Here is a 12,846-nt window from a genome sequence, read left to right on the forward strand (position 1 = left end):
TTGTAGGTTTTGTATCCATAAGCAAAAAAAACGAACAAAAAAACCCCACTGGAATATTTTGTTATTTCTTTTGTCCTGAAGTTATTTGCATTTGCTAACCTTTATGTTTTAAAAAAAATATGCCAAGTGCTTCTTCTGATAGCGTAAATTGCTAAATTTCTTTTAACAAGAGACTGGATCAAAAGATTAGATGAAACAAATTCAGGTGAGTGATACAGGGAATCCCTTATTTTTAAATTAGCAGCGATGCTTTGTTTATTCTAATGCATCCCAGTGTTTTTATTAGCGTAACCCCTCCATTTCCTCTCCCATCCACTCTGAATGAGTCATTGAAATGCACATCTTGTTTGCAATTGACTACATTCACAACCTGCTGAAAGCTTTTTGTTCAGCCCCTGTGATGTCGGCAGGCCTTCAAACAGCTTTGATTTAATTGAAACTCGCCGAGCTCGTGGAGAGTGCTTGCAGTCTAATAGAGGCAACCGCTGGCCATGTTGCATACAGGTTTAGGAACAAAAACCATGTATGCTTTTGAAAATGGGTTTTTCCCCTCCGTGTCCTCCCCTCCCCCAGCAGTCGAACCGTGCAGCCACTCTGGGCTGTCATTAACTGCTATTGTCAGCAGCACAATCAAGTGCAGGAGCAAAAAAAAAAAAAATACTCCAGCACTTATCATGAGCTCAGCCACAGGAGTCATGCACATACAGGAACACACAAAAATGCACAACACACAGCAGGAGAATGGGTGTTACTATTGATTTCTGCGCTGATGTGCGAGACATCGCACAAATACTGAGGCCGGGCTACAAAAGGTGTTTTGTCTTTCGAGAGCTATGATTGTTCTGCGACACCAGGCCAATGACTGAGCTATGTTTAGACTTTAGGTCAGTAAAGCTGTGGACTGCTTCAATCTTCAGTCCGATCTCAGCCACTTTCACCTTCTTATAGAGATAAGTGGCAGCTTAAATATTTTTAAAAAACAATCACAAATTCAAGAAAGCTCCAAATAGCCCAGAGTTCAGACTGCTCTAAATTTAGTTTTCTACCCTTGGATCTGTATCATGTCAGTGAGAGCGGCCATGCTTAATATGGCCATCCGTGTATGGGAACACACTAGCCCCACCCCTCTGCTATTTAAACCTTCTGTTTGCAAAGGTCAGCCAATGAGGAGAAAGTTGGTTTAAGGTGGAGCTAAAGCATTTTGTTTCAAACAGGGGACGAATTTAAGGCCTGCAGAAGATGAATAAGGATTGTTGTGAAGTGTGAATTATGCTAAGCTACACAAGTAGAGTCTAGTGGGAATGAACATTTTTGATATGTTAAATATCTTCTAATTTCCATCTGATGCTAGCCTCAAAAAATTCAGCAACATTTGCAAAAAATTACCGTGCACAACTGTCTAATCTAACACTTGTTTAGTGTTTTTGTGGTATTTTCTGTCAGTAAGCAACTGAAATATATAAAACCAAAGGTTTGTTTATTCAAATATAATAATCCAGTATACAAGCTGTCTCAGAGTCCTAAAAACTGGCTTCAAATCAAAGTTCTCAAACTAAAAAAAATAGCTGTGATTGGGCAGGATTTAAGATGATTCAGATAATCTGCTCTTCGTGGCTCTTTGGGTGTCATCCGATCAGATTTTAAATGTGACAGTGACCAAAGCAGTCAAGGCAGTGCAAAAATAATGTAAAAAACATTGATTTATCGATTTAAACATCATTTAATGTAAGCAGCTGACTGAGAGTGCAATCAAAAGACTGTAAAAACAGTACCGATCCGCAAGTCACTCAAGTGTGTTTCTGTTATTCCCTCGAGTCCATCTTTCATTCACTTTCATCGACACACAGAGGTTAATCTCTCCAGTTGGTTTCTGCCTTACTTGTTCTATAGTGAGCTGCATCCCCGAGGGTGACTGCAGTAACACATCTCATACAAACCTGTCAATAAGCCCAACTTCTCCGACCCCGCTTCACGCTGACCCTCAGGCTCCCTCGTCCTGTGTCTCTACATTTCACCGCCGATTGCTTTTTGATCTCCCTCTTGTCCTTTTTGAGCAGAACATAAAGGAGCACATGCACGACTGCAGAGGGCAAATAGACACAGAACGTGGAGAACCATTCTAAGGTATTGAAAAGCCTATAATATGTGAAATTGTGTGCTTGTTCTGTGTCTATTTGCCCTCTGCAGTCGTGCATGTAATACTATCTTTTCTCTTTGGTTGGTTTACATTCCCAAATTCATTAACCTTTGTGTTTTGACAGCAACACAAATCAGGTCCTGTCAGCAGTCTCTCTCCCTGCCGTCTGACCACGGCTTCTTGTTTTCATGTGAAGTGGACATTTTGTTCATGTCTAACAAACACGATGTTACAATCCCAGGTTTTTGTTGTGTATGTTTTGCATCTGAACCCTTTAATGCCCAGTGTATCATATTTCAGATATTTGAGTTTTTAAGAGCGCTACATCATCAGTGTGATTTTTTCCCCCACCTGAAAAACATCAATAAATAGCACAATACATTTTAAAGCAACAAACTGTAAGCAAATGTAAGCAAATAGCCCATCCGGCTACACATCCATTCGCTTCTGCTTATCCTTTTCAGGGTCACGGGGGGCGCTGGAGCACTAAATTTTCAAAGAAATTGAATTTTATGGTGATTATTTAATGGTTTAGGCTTTAAAGGGTTAATCCCAAATTTGTTGACGTTGTGTGTCTTTGTATATCTAGTTTCTCCAGCATTCTGGATAATCCCGTCTCTGTTGTCATTTTTAAGGTTAGCCTTCATGTGAAGGCTAACTAGACTAGATTGGAGCCAAACTAGACTTCCTTTTGGTCCGTGAAGACATTTCAGCTCTCATACCAAAGGCTTCTCTGTCCTATTCATTTATATAGCACCGATTTACAACAGGGGGCAGCACGGTGGCATGGTGGTTAGCACTGTTGCCGCACAGCAAGAAGGCCCTGAGTTCATCATTCTGGGGTCTTTCTGTGTGGAGTTTGTGTGTTCTCCCCGTGTTTGCGTGGATTCCATCCGGGTACTCTGGCTTCCTCCCACCGTCCAAAGACATGCAGTTTGTGGGAATAGGTTAATTGATTAATCCAAATTGCCCATTGGTGTGAGTGTGAGCGCGAATGGTTGTCTGTCCCTGTGTGTTAGCCCTGCAACAGACTGGCGACTTGTCCAGGGTGTACCCCACCTCTCACCCTATGATAGCTGGGATAGGCTCCAGCGCCCCCTGCGGCCTTGAAAAGGACAAGGGGAAGCGAATGGATGGATTTACAACAGGAGTCACCTTAAGGTGCTTTACATTGAAAGATACCCCAAAAATCACAGGCCCCTCTATGAAGCACTAGGCAACAGCGGGAAGGAAAAACTCCCTTTTAACAGGAAGAAACGACCAGCAGAACCAGGCTTGGGGAGGGGCGACCATCTGCTGTGAGAAGGTGAGAGGAAGGAGACAGGACAAACGACACCGTCTGGAAGAGAGCCAGAGATTATTAATAACTAATTATTATTAAACACATGGTGAGTGAAAAGAGGTGATTGAAGAAGAAACACTCAATGGATTATGGGAAGGCCCCGAGCGGCCAACGTAACTAAGAGAGGATACAGGGTCACCTGATCCAGCCCCAACTATTTAAAAAAAAAGTTTTTAAAGTTTTTTAAAGTTTTAAGTTTAATCTTAAAAGAAGCGAATGTGTTTGTTCCCCCAATCCAAACCCTTGAGCTGGTTCCACAGAAGAGGGGCCCGAAAGCTGAAGGCTCAGCCTTCCATTCTACTTTTAAACACTCTAAGAACCACAGATAAACCAGTCTGAGAGTGAAGTGCTCTACTGGGATGATACTATGAGGCCTTTAAGATAAGATGGGGTCTGATTACTCAGGATTTTCTATGTGAGGAGTCCATTTAAGTCCAGCCTAGAAGTAATAAATGCATGAACTAGTTTTTCACCATCACTCTGAAATAGGATGCTTCTAATTTTAGGGATATTGCGTAAATGAATGAAGGCAGTCCTACATATTTGTTCATGGTCTCACTGAAAGACATGCCCTAGACTCCAAGATGCTACTGGAGGCAAAGGTAATACCATCCAGATTAAGCATGTAGTCAAAGATTTTTAAGATAGAGTAAAATAACCTCAATTTTATTTCTAACCAGGAAATTAGAGATTCTAAAAACCGATGTTCGAGGTACTGCAAAGTTATTGACCTACATGATTACAGAGTGACATGAGCCCAGGTTACCTCAGCATGTGACCCAAGAGGAAAATGTCACTGGGTTTAAATATCAGATTTTAGAAGAAGCCTCTTCAATGAGATGTGAAATATCTTCAAGAAGTCCAGTTGTCTTCATTTCCATGACAGACACTGTTCATGTGGCAGTGTTAGGTTTTTACTTTCAAGGGTAATGTTCTCATGTGTTTTGTTGTGTTCTTACTTCCTGCTTTGCTTCTTTTCCCCTCATTTGTGGCTTTTTGTCTCTCCCTTGTTAGTTTCATCAGCCAGTGTGAGCATTATCCAATTGTGCTCCAATTGTACTCCAAACCCTAATCCCGTGGTTCCTCACATTTCCGGTGCTTAAATATTTGGATTCTTGTTTTGTTTTAGTGACATGATCGTTTTCTTTCTTGGTTATTTTGCTTGTTGTGCATTGTCCTGACTCTATGTCTTGCCGTTTTTGGTCCCTATCCCACTTCCGTGACACACTTCAGGCGGCCAAAATAGCTACTAAAAAAGTAGCAGACATTATCTGAGGTAACCACATATTCAGTCACAGGACTGGAAAGTTGAATCCATTTGCATAACCACAAGGACCTGATGCTCCCACATTATTTAATCCTGTGTTTTACATTCCTATAAAAACAAGATCTGGCCATTTATGCAGCAACAGAATTCAGACTATCAGCATGCACCTCTCCCTAATTCAATCTTGAATGTGGCATATCACGGTTCCACCGTTTTTCACCCTCAGGTGGACGTGATACTATCTCGATCGTGCGCTTCTGTTTAGTTGAGATAAACAGCAAACAATATTAAACAGCTCCATATCTGCTCCTTACCCGTTCCCTCTTCTCACACGATCCAGATATGACTCTCACTGCTGACTTATTGCATTTCAATCTCACCACTCTCTGTATTGTCCTCTAATGCCCCCTCACCCCCACCTTCTGAATGTATTAGTCTCAACACCACCACCATTAGTGTAGTTGAGCCAGGACCACTTATAGTCAAAAGAAGATTGCCATTTGTGTCTGCACTTAGATGTTAGATGTTATGGCTTTGCTGGGAGACCTGCATGCCTTTCTGTGTACATATGTAGACTGGATGCAGAAGAGAAACGGACATCAATATCAACAGAAATGGCCCCGTTTAAGAGAGAAACAGTGGAGAAGGAGGAACTATGTGAAGGTGGGTTGCAAAGAGGCTTGCAAATATGAAACAACTGTGAGCAGGTTTAAGCAGCTTATGTAATGTAGTCAGTCCTTTATGACATTTACTCACTTTATATACAAAAGGGTGTTAGCTCAGCCATCAGCTAAAGTGGACTAGACCTGAAATCAGCTGATCTGCCAGGATTGTGGTTGAACTTCACTTCATGGCCTGGATGGATTAGCACTATGCTCAATGGTTGTGTGTTCAGCCTGTTTCCAGATCTTCTGTAGCGGCTTTAACACCTTGGTCTGGTAAGTGAAATATATAAATAGTAGTGCTGTCTGCGTTAAAATGTTGTTAAAATGACGTTAACGCCATAACCGCATTAACGCGGCAAATCTCCGTTAGCAAGTTAGGGCGGATCGCCCCATGCGTGGGGCTTGATGGCGCTAACACATTAACGAGCTAACCGTGCTAACGCGTTGATGGGGTGCAGCCCAACACACAGGGCAATCCGTGATTGAAGCAATCTGTGCTGAGTTTATCCTTTATTATATTTATGCGTAAAGCACAGAAAACTCAGTTAATAGAATTGTTAAAAGGTCGAACAGGCTGATTGGTGAGTCACAGCTAGGGACTCTGAACTGGACACGGTGTACCCTGCCTCTCACCTATGGCACCTGGGACAAACTTCAGTCCTTCAGTTCTGCACAATTTGTTTATTATAAAATGCTCCCAGATAAACTACAGTATCATTTGTGTCTCTTTTTCTCTAAAACACACAAAAGTTACAGTATAATTATTTCTTCGTGTCGTGTAAAAATAACTTGTCACTTCCTCGTGTGCATACCTTTAAGAATTTAAAGGTACATATAATTCAATACATTCAAATTCCATTTAATTAGAGGAGTCACAGACTGCATCACAAGGTGCTACCTTTGAAGTAAATGTATCAAGATATAGGGTCAATATTCTCCCACGTCTTGTCCTCAATAGTAATAAAAGTATTATAATTACTTGTAACATTGGAGCATTATAAGTGAATCTTTGACTCAAAATGTCTAATGCTCTCTGGTTATATGAAAGTTCAAATCATCACTTAGAGTCAGTATTTTTATAAATCTTTCAAATTTAGCTGATGTTTTTGGACCAAATTGTTTGGTGGTTCATTTGGAAATTGGGTTTCTTATTAGCCACTAACACAATAATAATTGTTTAAAGCTCTGAAATTGTTGAGTATGTTTGACTGTGTCTGTCTCTTTGTTATTGGTCGTCATTAACAGTTCTGCCTTCTCTTTGTTTCCTTCATATCTCCTGCTTTCCTCTCTACAAGCCTTTCGTTTTCCTCGTTCATTGTCTTATTATTTAATCTTTATCCTCCCTTATCCCTCACTTGCCCTTGCTCCTGTCCCTCTCCTCCCTTCGTGCAAGCGCTCTCTTTCTCTTTCTTTGTTGTGATCATACCTCCATCCAGGCACCTGACTGCAGATAATCACCCAAGAAGAAGAAAGAGAAAAGCTCAGTTTTTATCTGCAGCCACAGCTGCAATTCATTGTAGAATTGTGAATGACAGAGATTAATAGCACCCCCTCACTCTCTCCATCTCTCCCTTTTTTCCCCTCCTTTCCTCCACTTTCAGTCAGTGCTTTCTCCTACAGCTGGTGCTTTCTGAAGGGTGAAAAGACCCAGCTTCATTTGAATGCCCCATTTTGAATTTGCTGCACAGCAGCTGTAAATTATGGGCTTTTGTAGGAGGAGATGATGATCATGTCACACATGAAGTTGCACATTATGAAAGTAGAAATATCCCCTCCTCGTTTTTTACATATAGGAACACATTTCATAACATTTTAACTTCTATTAACTATTTAGTTTAAATAAGTTTGTTTACAGGGAAATTAAAGTGACTTATCATCAAAGCCAGTTTAAATGATGGAGGGAGAAGGGAGGTGCTATTAAAAGACTCGTTTGCTCTTGCAATTAGAAAAAGGACAATTTTGACCCAAGGCAGCATAGCCCAGTGTGATTTAAATGGCAGAGGGGAGGAGTGGTTTGCAGAGCTCTGTGTAAATGGCACACTGGCAGGTTGAACAAAAACACTTTGCTGTGGCCGAGACAAGAGGGGAGACGGAACAGATCCGGGCTACAACCTGCACTGACTCCCTGTCCTTTTCTATAAACGTCATACTGGAGCTTCATCTTTTTGATTTTTCCTCTTCTAAACCCTAAAAACAATGCAAATTTCTTTAAAAACGTATTTATTTTTTGCCAAAGCTTGGTATACGAAAATCGCAGCACCCTGATGAAAATCTGCCATCAGTGTGTTACGTTGTACCTCAATCTTTTCCTTTTAGGAAAATTTAAATAAATTCATTTTATTCTCCTGTCCTAAGTGTACATGCTTAATAAAGACCCTCTTTACTCAAAAATGAAACTAATAATTAATCAGTGTTGTTGCTCCTCACCGAGACCATTTGAATGATGGCTTCTTCCTGTTTAAATGGAGTTCCTTCTCCAAATCCGCCATCAATTGATTGCTTTTAACCTTAGTGTGTTTCTAAATGTTTGATTCTACAAAACTGGACTGCATAAAATCCTTGTTTTCAGATAACTTTCTCTGGTTGAAAGTGGATAAAGCTGAAGTCCTTATTTGTGTCCCAGCCCGCTTCAAATCTGGGGTTGCACTCTTCTATATCAAAACAACTTTTAGAAACCTGGGAGAGAAACTTCACGGGGGAACTGTTACTCTGTTTTGCATATCAAAGAACTGCTTCTGTTCTGTTTTCATCAGTTGAGAAAAATCAGTAAAATCTCATCTGGACATTTTTGTTCAGGCTTTTATCTCATCTCACCTGGGCTGTTGTAACTCAGTCTTCGCCTGGCTCAGTAATCCCGCCCTACATCATCTACAACGTTTACAAAATGCTGCTGCAAATATTTCCTGCCTCACATCTCTGTTGATCTCACTGAACCAGCTTCCCACTAAATAGAAAATTCAATTTAAAGTTTTCAGATTACAGTCTGCATGGTGAATCACATGCCTACATCAGTGAACTTTTGCTGCATTATGCCATCAGCAGGAATCTTAGATGTTCAGATCCCAAAATCCAAAACATATTCGCTCTCTGGCCTTCAGTGTGAAATCTCAGTGGAAGACTCACCTTTTCAAACTCAGATTCATGTAGCATTTTATTTTGTTTCTGTCTTATTTCACCTGTATTTTGCTGTCCTGGTGTCATTTAAATCTCAGTCTTATGTCTGTAAAGCTCCTTGTGATTTGGATACTGAAAGGATACAAACAGATATTTACTTATGAAATAAACCAGATAAAAGTTATATTCAAGAAGCAAAAAATTGTAAGATTTTAGTCTTAAAATGTAGGTGCTGATTATTCTCTCTGTGTGTAGGCTAATTATTTATTCAACTAATAATTGAATAATGGTCTGTGTAGCATATGCCCCGCAGTTTTTTGCTTTTCTCCTCAAAGTACGTTAAATGTGTCAGTCCTCATCCAACAACACAGAGCCTCTCATTGTGTTCAGATTACAGTGCTGTCGCTCCTGTCTGCAGTCAGAGGGGGGGGGGAAAACAGCAGATGACTCACTGATGTGAAATGATTACACAACTGTTGTGTGATTTTCTTCTGCTCCTGACTAAATGTGTAACATCTGATGGTTGAATTCGTGCTCATGGGAATCAGTTTGCCCTCCATATTGCACCTGCATCACTCAACAAGAGAGCGGAAGGAGGTGTGAATGAGGTCTGTTTGCAGCGTGCACACAGTCTAAAGCTGCCAGTTATTCTCTTCTCACTCAGTCACAGAAACTGAGTCAGTGTGGCAGATTTATTTCACAGGTTTGGTTTCATAAATGAGAAAAAAAAACAGTTGCTGCCCAATTTTAAGAGACAAAGCTAACTGAGATTTTTCCTTGACAGAAAGTTGCAAAAATATAACTCGGCCTCATAAATTGATTTGATGACATTGATTTTAGGAAATGAAGTCATACACAAGACATCACATGCATTAATGGTCAGATGGTGGTTCAGCCTGATATCTTGAAGCAATCTGTGCTGAGTTTATCCTTTTTCTGTGTCGTGGTTTGGATATTTATGTGTAAAGCACAGAGAAATCAGTTAATAGAATTGTTAAAAGGTCGAACAGGCTGATTGGTGAGTCACAGCTGAATCCAGTTACAGAGGCTTGCTGTAAGTAACCTGAACCTGAACTAATAAAGGCAGCATGTCTTTGAAACCATGTCAGACAAATACGCACAAAAAAATTCCCTTGCAGCCTTCAATTTTTTGAATTTTTTTGAATCTCACTCTCCAATATTTCCAGAATTCTGAACTTTTCTTTTTTCCCCCACAAAGGAATCACGTACCATGAAAAACCCCAAACCAAAATGCTTTTTTAAGATTAATAAATAACTTCCATGTCTGGTTAAGTATAATTTATCTCAGTTACACTGCCGTGCTGCTCTTTGCATCATCTGAGATCTGTTCTGTTCTCAAACACTCTGAGATTATTTCCGCCCCATGAAGTGGCGTGGCTCTCCACTCCACTGTGTGAAGAGGTGTCTGGGGACGTGGACACGGGTCGCAGGCAGCACCACATCAGGGCATCGAGCTCCAACCGAGTGGGAATTCATGTTGATTTTCATGCTTGGCTAAGCCTGTTTTGCCAGCTGCCATTTATGTTCAGACATTCATTCTGTATGAGTGACAGTGTGTGTGTGCGTTCATGTGTGTGTGTGTGTGTGTCCTATTTTGGCCAGTATAATGTAGCATCCAGATTAAAATAGAAACAGTGTCATCATCACAGCAGAGCGTTATCATCAGACCGTCTCTGAAAACAAATTAAAACTCGTTTTCTCAAATAAAGCTGCAACCGTACAAACACGGCCTCTGCAGCATCTTCTTATTCCTATTGCTTCAAAAGAAGAGCTGAGAGCTTTTTCTTTCCTCCCCGACATAATTCAGCCTGGCGTCTAATTCATATTATTACTGAAATTGCCTCAAATTTGTTGCCATGGTTATTTTTCTCTCCTCTCTCTTTTAAGCTTTGTGCCTCCTCGGTGGCCAATGATTGGAGCCGACAGCAGCTAGAAGGAGTGTGTGTGTGTGTGTGTGTGTGTGTGAGAGTGTGTTTGTGTGTGTGTGTGTGTGTGTGTGTGTGTGTGTGTGTCTGAGTGTGTCAATAGGACGGCAGATAGGCTGCAAGGCAGTGACCTGGTAATAGTGAATGTATCCACAGGCCATATTCCAAGATAGTTGCCATGGTCACAATAATTGGGAAGCAGAGCAATGAGAGAGAGGAGGACCGTGTGTGTGTGTGTGTGTGTGTGTGTGTGTGTGTGTGTGTGTGTGTGTGTGTGTGTGTGTGTGTGATGTTTTCGTTATGTCTTCAGACAGAGGGAAAGACAAAGAAAAAAAAAGAGAGTGACAACAATTGACTTTAAGAAAAAGAGGCTTGAGGCAACACTGCAGACTAGCAGCAAGACATGGTACTACATTAGCTGCTGATGAGTGCTGATAAAGACACACTGTACAGTTATACAATACAATATTATTGTATTGTAATTCAGTAGAAGTCCACCGGTTATAGCCTAAATCTGCCCTGACAGCCAGAAAGATGACAAACTTCAAAAAGATTTAAAAATGTGCTGTTGGTTTTCAAGTCCTGTCTATGTTGATATTAGAACTGATTAAAGTTCAAATCCCAAAAGGATTAGAAACCTGTGAATCTTGTATCTATTAATAATTATTGTTTGTTGCCTCAAAATAAGCAGGAACGAGCCAGAAAATTCACATTTAGGCCAAGAACTGGAAAGTTTAAATATTAATTTGGCCTCATGGTGATGATGTCATGTAAATGCATCAAATAGACCACGCCCTTCACCCAATGAGTCTGACTCTAAATTTAACGCATATATCCAGCTCGATGTACGGATGCTTGTTTCTTAATCCCCGTAAGTCAAAACTTTAGGTTAATTTTTTTAAAATTTGACACAAAATGCTGAAAAAATGACACAAAATTAGCAATTGTGACAATTTTTTTTCACTACTAAGCACAGCATGGTGGCGTGGTGGTTAGCACTGTTGCCTCACAGCAAGAAGGTCCTGGATTAAAATCCAGCATCTGGCCAGGCTGTGTGTTTCTTTTACATGTTCTTCCTTTGTCTGCGTGGGTCTCTCTGTGTTAGTCCTTGGCAACAGACTGGTGACCTGTCCGGGTGTACTCTGACTCCAACACTATGGCAGCTGGGATAGGCTCTAGTTCTTCTGCCACTGTGAATCAGAGAAATGAAGAAAAATGGACAGCTGGAGTTATTAAGCTAAAATTTAAATATGGAAATAGCAAAAAAATTGTTTTCAGTCTCACAATGGTTACGTCAGTTTTTAAAACTGTGTATGATAAGATTATTAAAAGATTACATGTTTTAATACTGCTCACTGGGATACAGTGTTCTCACATTTATGTGGTGCTTTTCTAATCTCATCACAATCACCTTTGACAAGTCACATTTTAATAGCATTTAAAAAACACTTTATTAAATACATTTCAAGCACTTTATCTACCTTAAATCCTCAGCCAATTTGAAATTGCCAGTTAGCCTAACAGAAACTGGAGGACCTGGAAAGAACACGCCAACTCCATGCAGAAACACTCCACCCTTGTACCACCTGAAAACCAAAAGTCTCCCAGGACCTCCTTGCTGATGCTCCCACAGAGCTGTGGAGTAGAGACTGATGCTGCCACAATGTGTATAAGCTGAACATTAATACACATATGTCTTGAGCTGCCTGACTCTGAAGCTAAAATATCTTTGAAACGGTGGCTGATTTTTTTGTTGTTGTCTAAGTTTCTTCCAGTGTGTGTGAAACATCGCACTACAATGTGGTCCTGAGGATGCCTGCTGCTACAGGAGCTGCCACAAACAGCTTTGTTGACAGGTGTTTATATGTCTGTCTGTCTGATTTGGTTAACCCAGTAGTGCAAGTTAAAACCTTTGGATTGTGGATGACACCAACATGAAGGTTGAAACCAAAGAGGGGTGGAGTCTGACCCATGAGTAGAGAGTATAGAGCCCAGACGTTACACCCACTCTCGGGCCCTGTATTCTTTATTGGTGTCTGTATCTGGTGTATAAACATCATATTTTTAAATATGTGTGCTCCAAGTCCTCATTGGTGTTTTGGCCTCTCGCTACTTTTGCGTTAGCTTGAGATTGTGTAAAAACTGAAATCCTCCAGCTGTGTTTTCTGGCTGTGCCTCTCAGCATTGTGCGTAACCCTCTCTGTGTGGCTGTTATCAGGCCTGCCACAGTCAGTCTGCAGCTGAATGAAGAGCTCTGTCCCGTCTCTCTGTCATAACAGAACAGCACAACATCATCCTCTCACACACTGTCATCACAGGGGTGTTCCCCACCCTGACTCATGCACACACACACACACACACACACACACACACAC

The sequence above is a fragment of the Pundamilia nyererei genome, unplaced genomic scaffold (genome assembly GCF_000239375.1).
Source record: "Pundamilia nyererei isolate P.nyererei 1_Seehausen unplaced genomic scaffold, PunNye1.0 scaffold00096, whole genome shotgun sequence".
Taxonomy (NCBI): Eukaryota; Metazoa; Chordata; class Actinopteri; order Cichliformes; family Cichlidae; genus Pundamilia; species Pundamilia nyererei.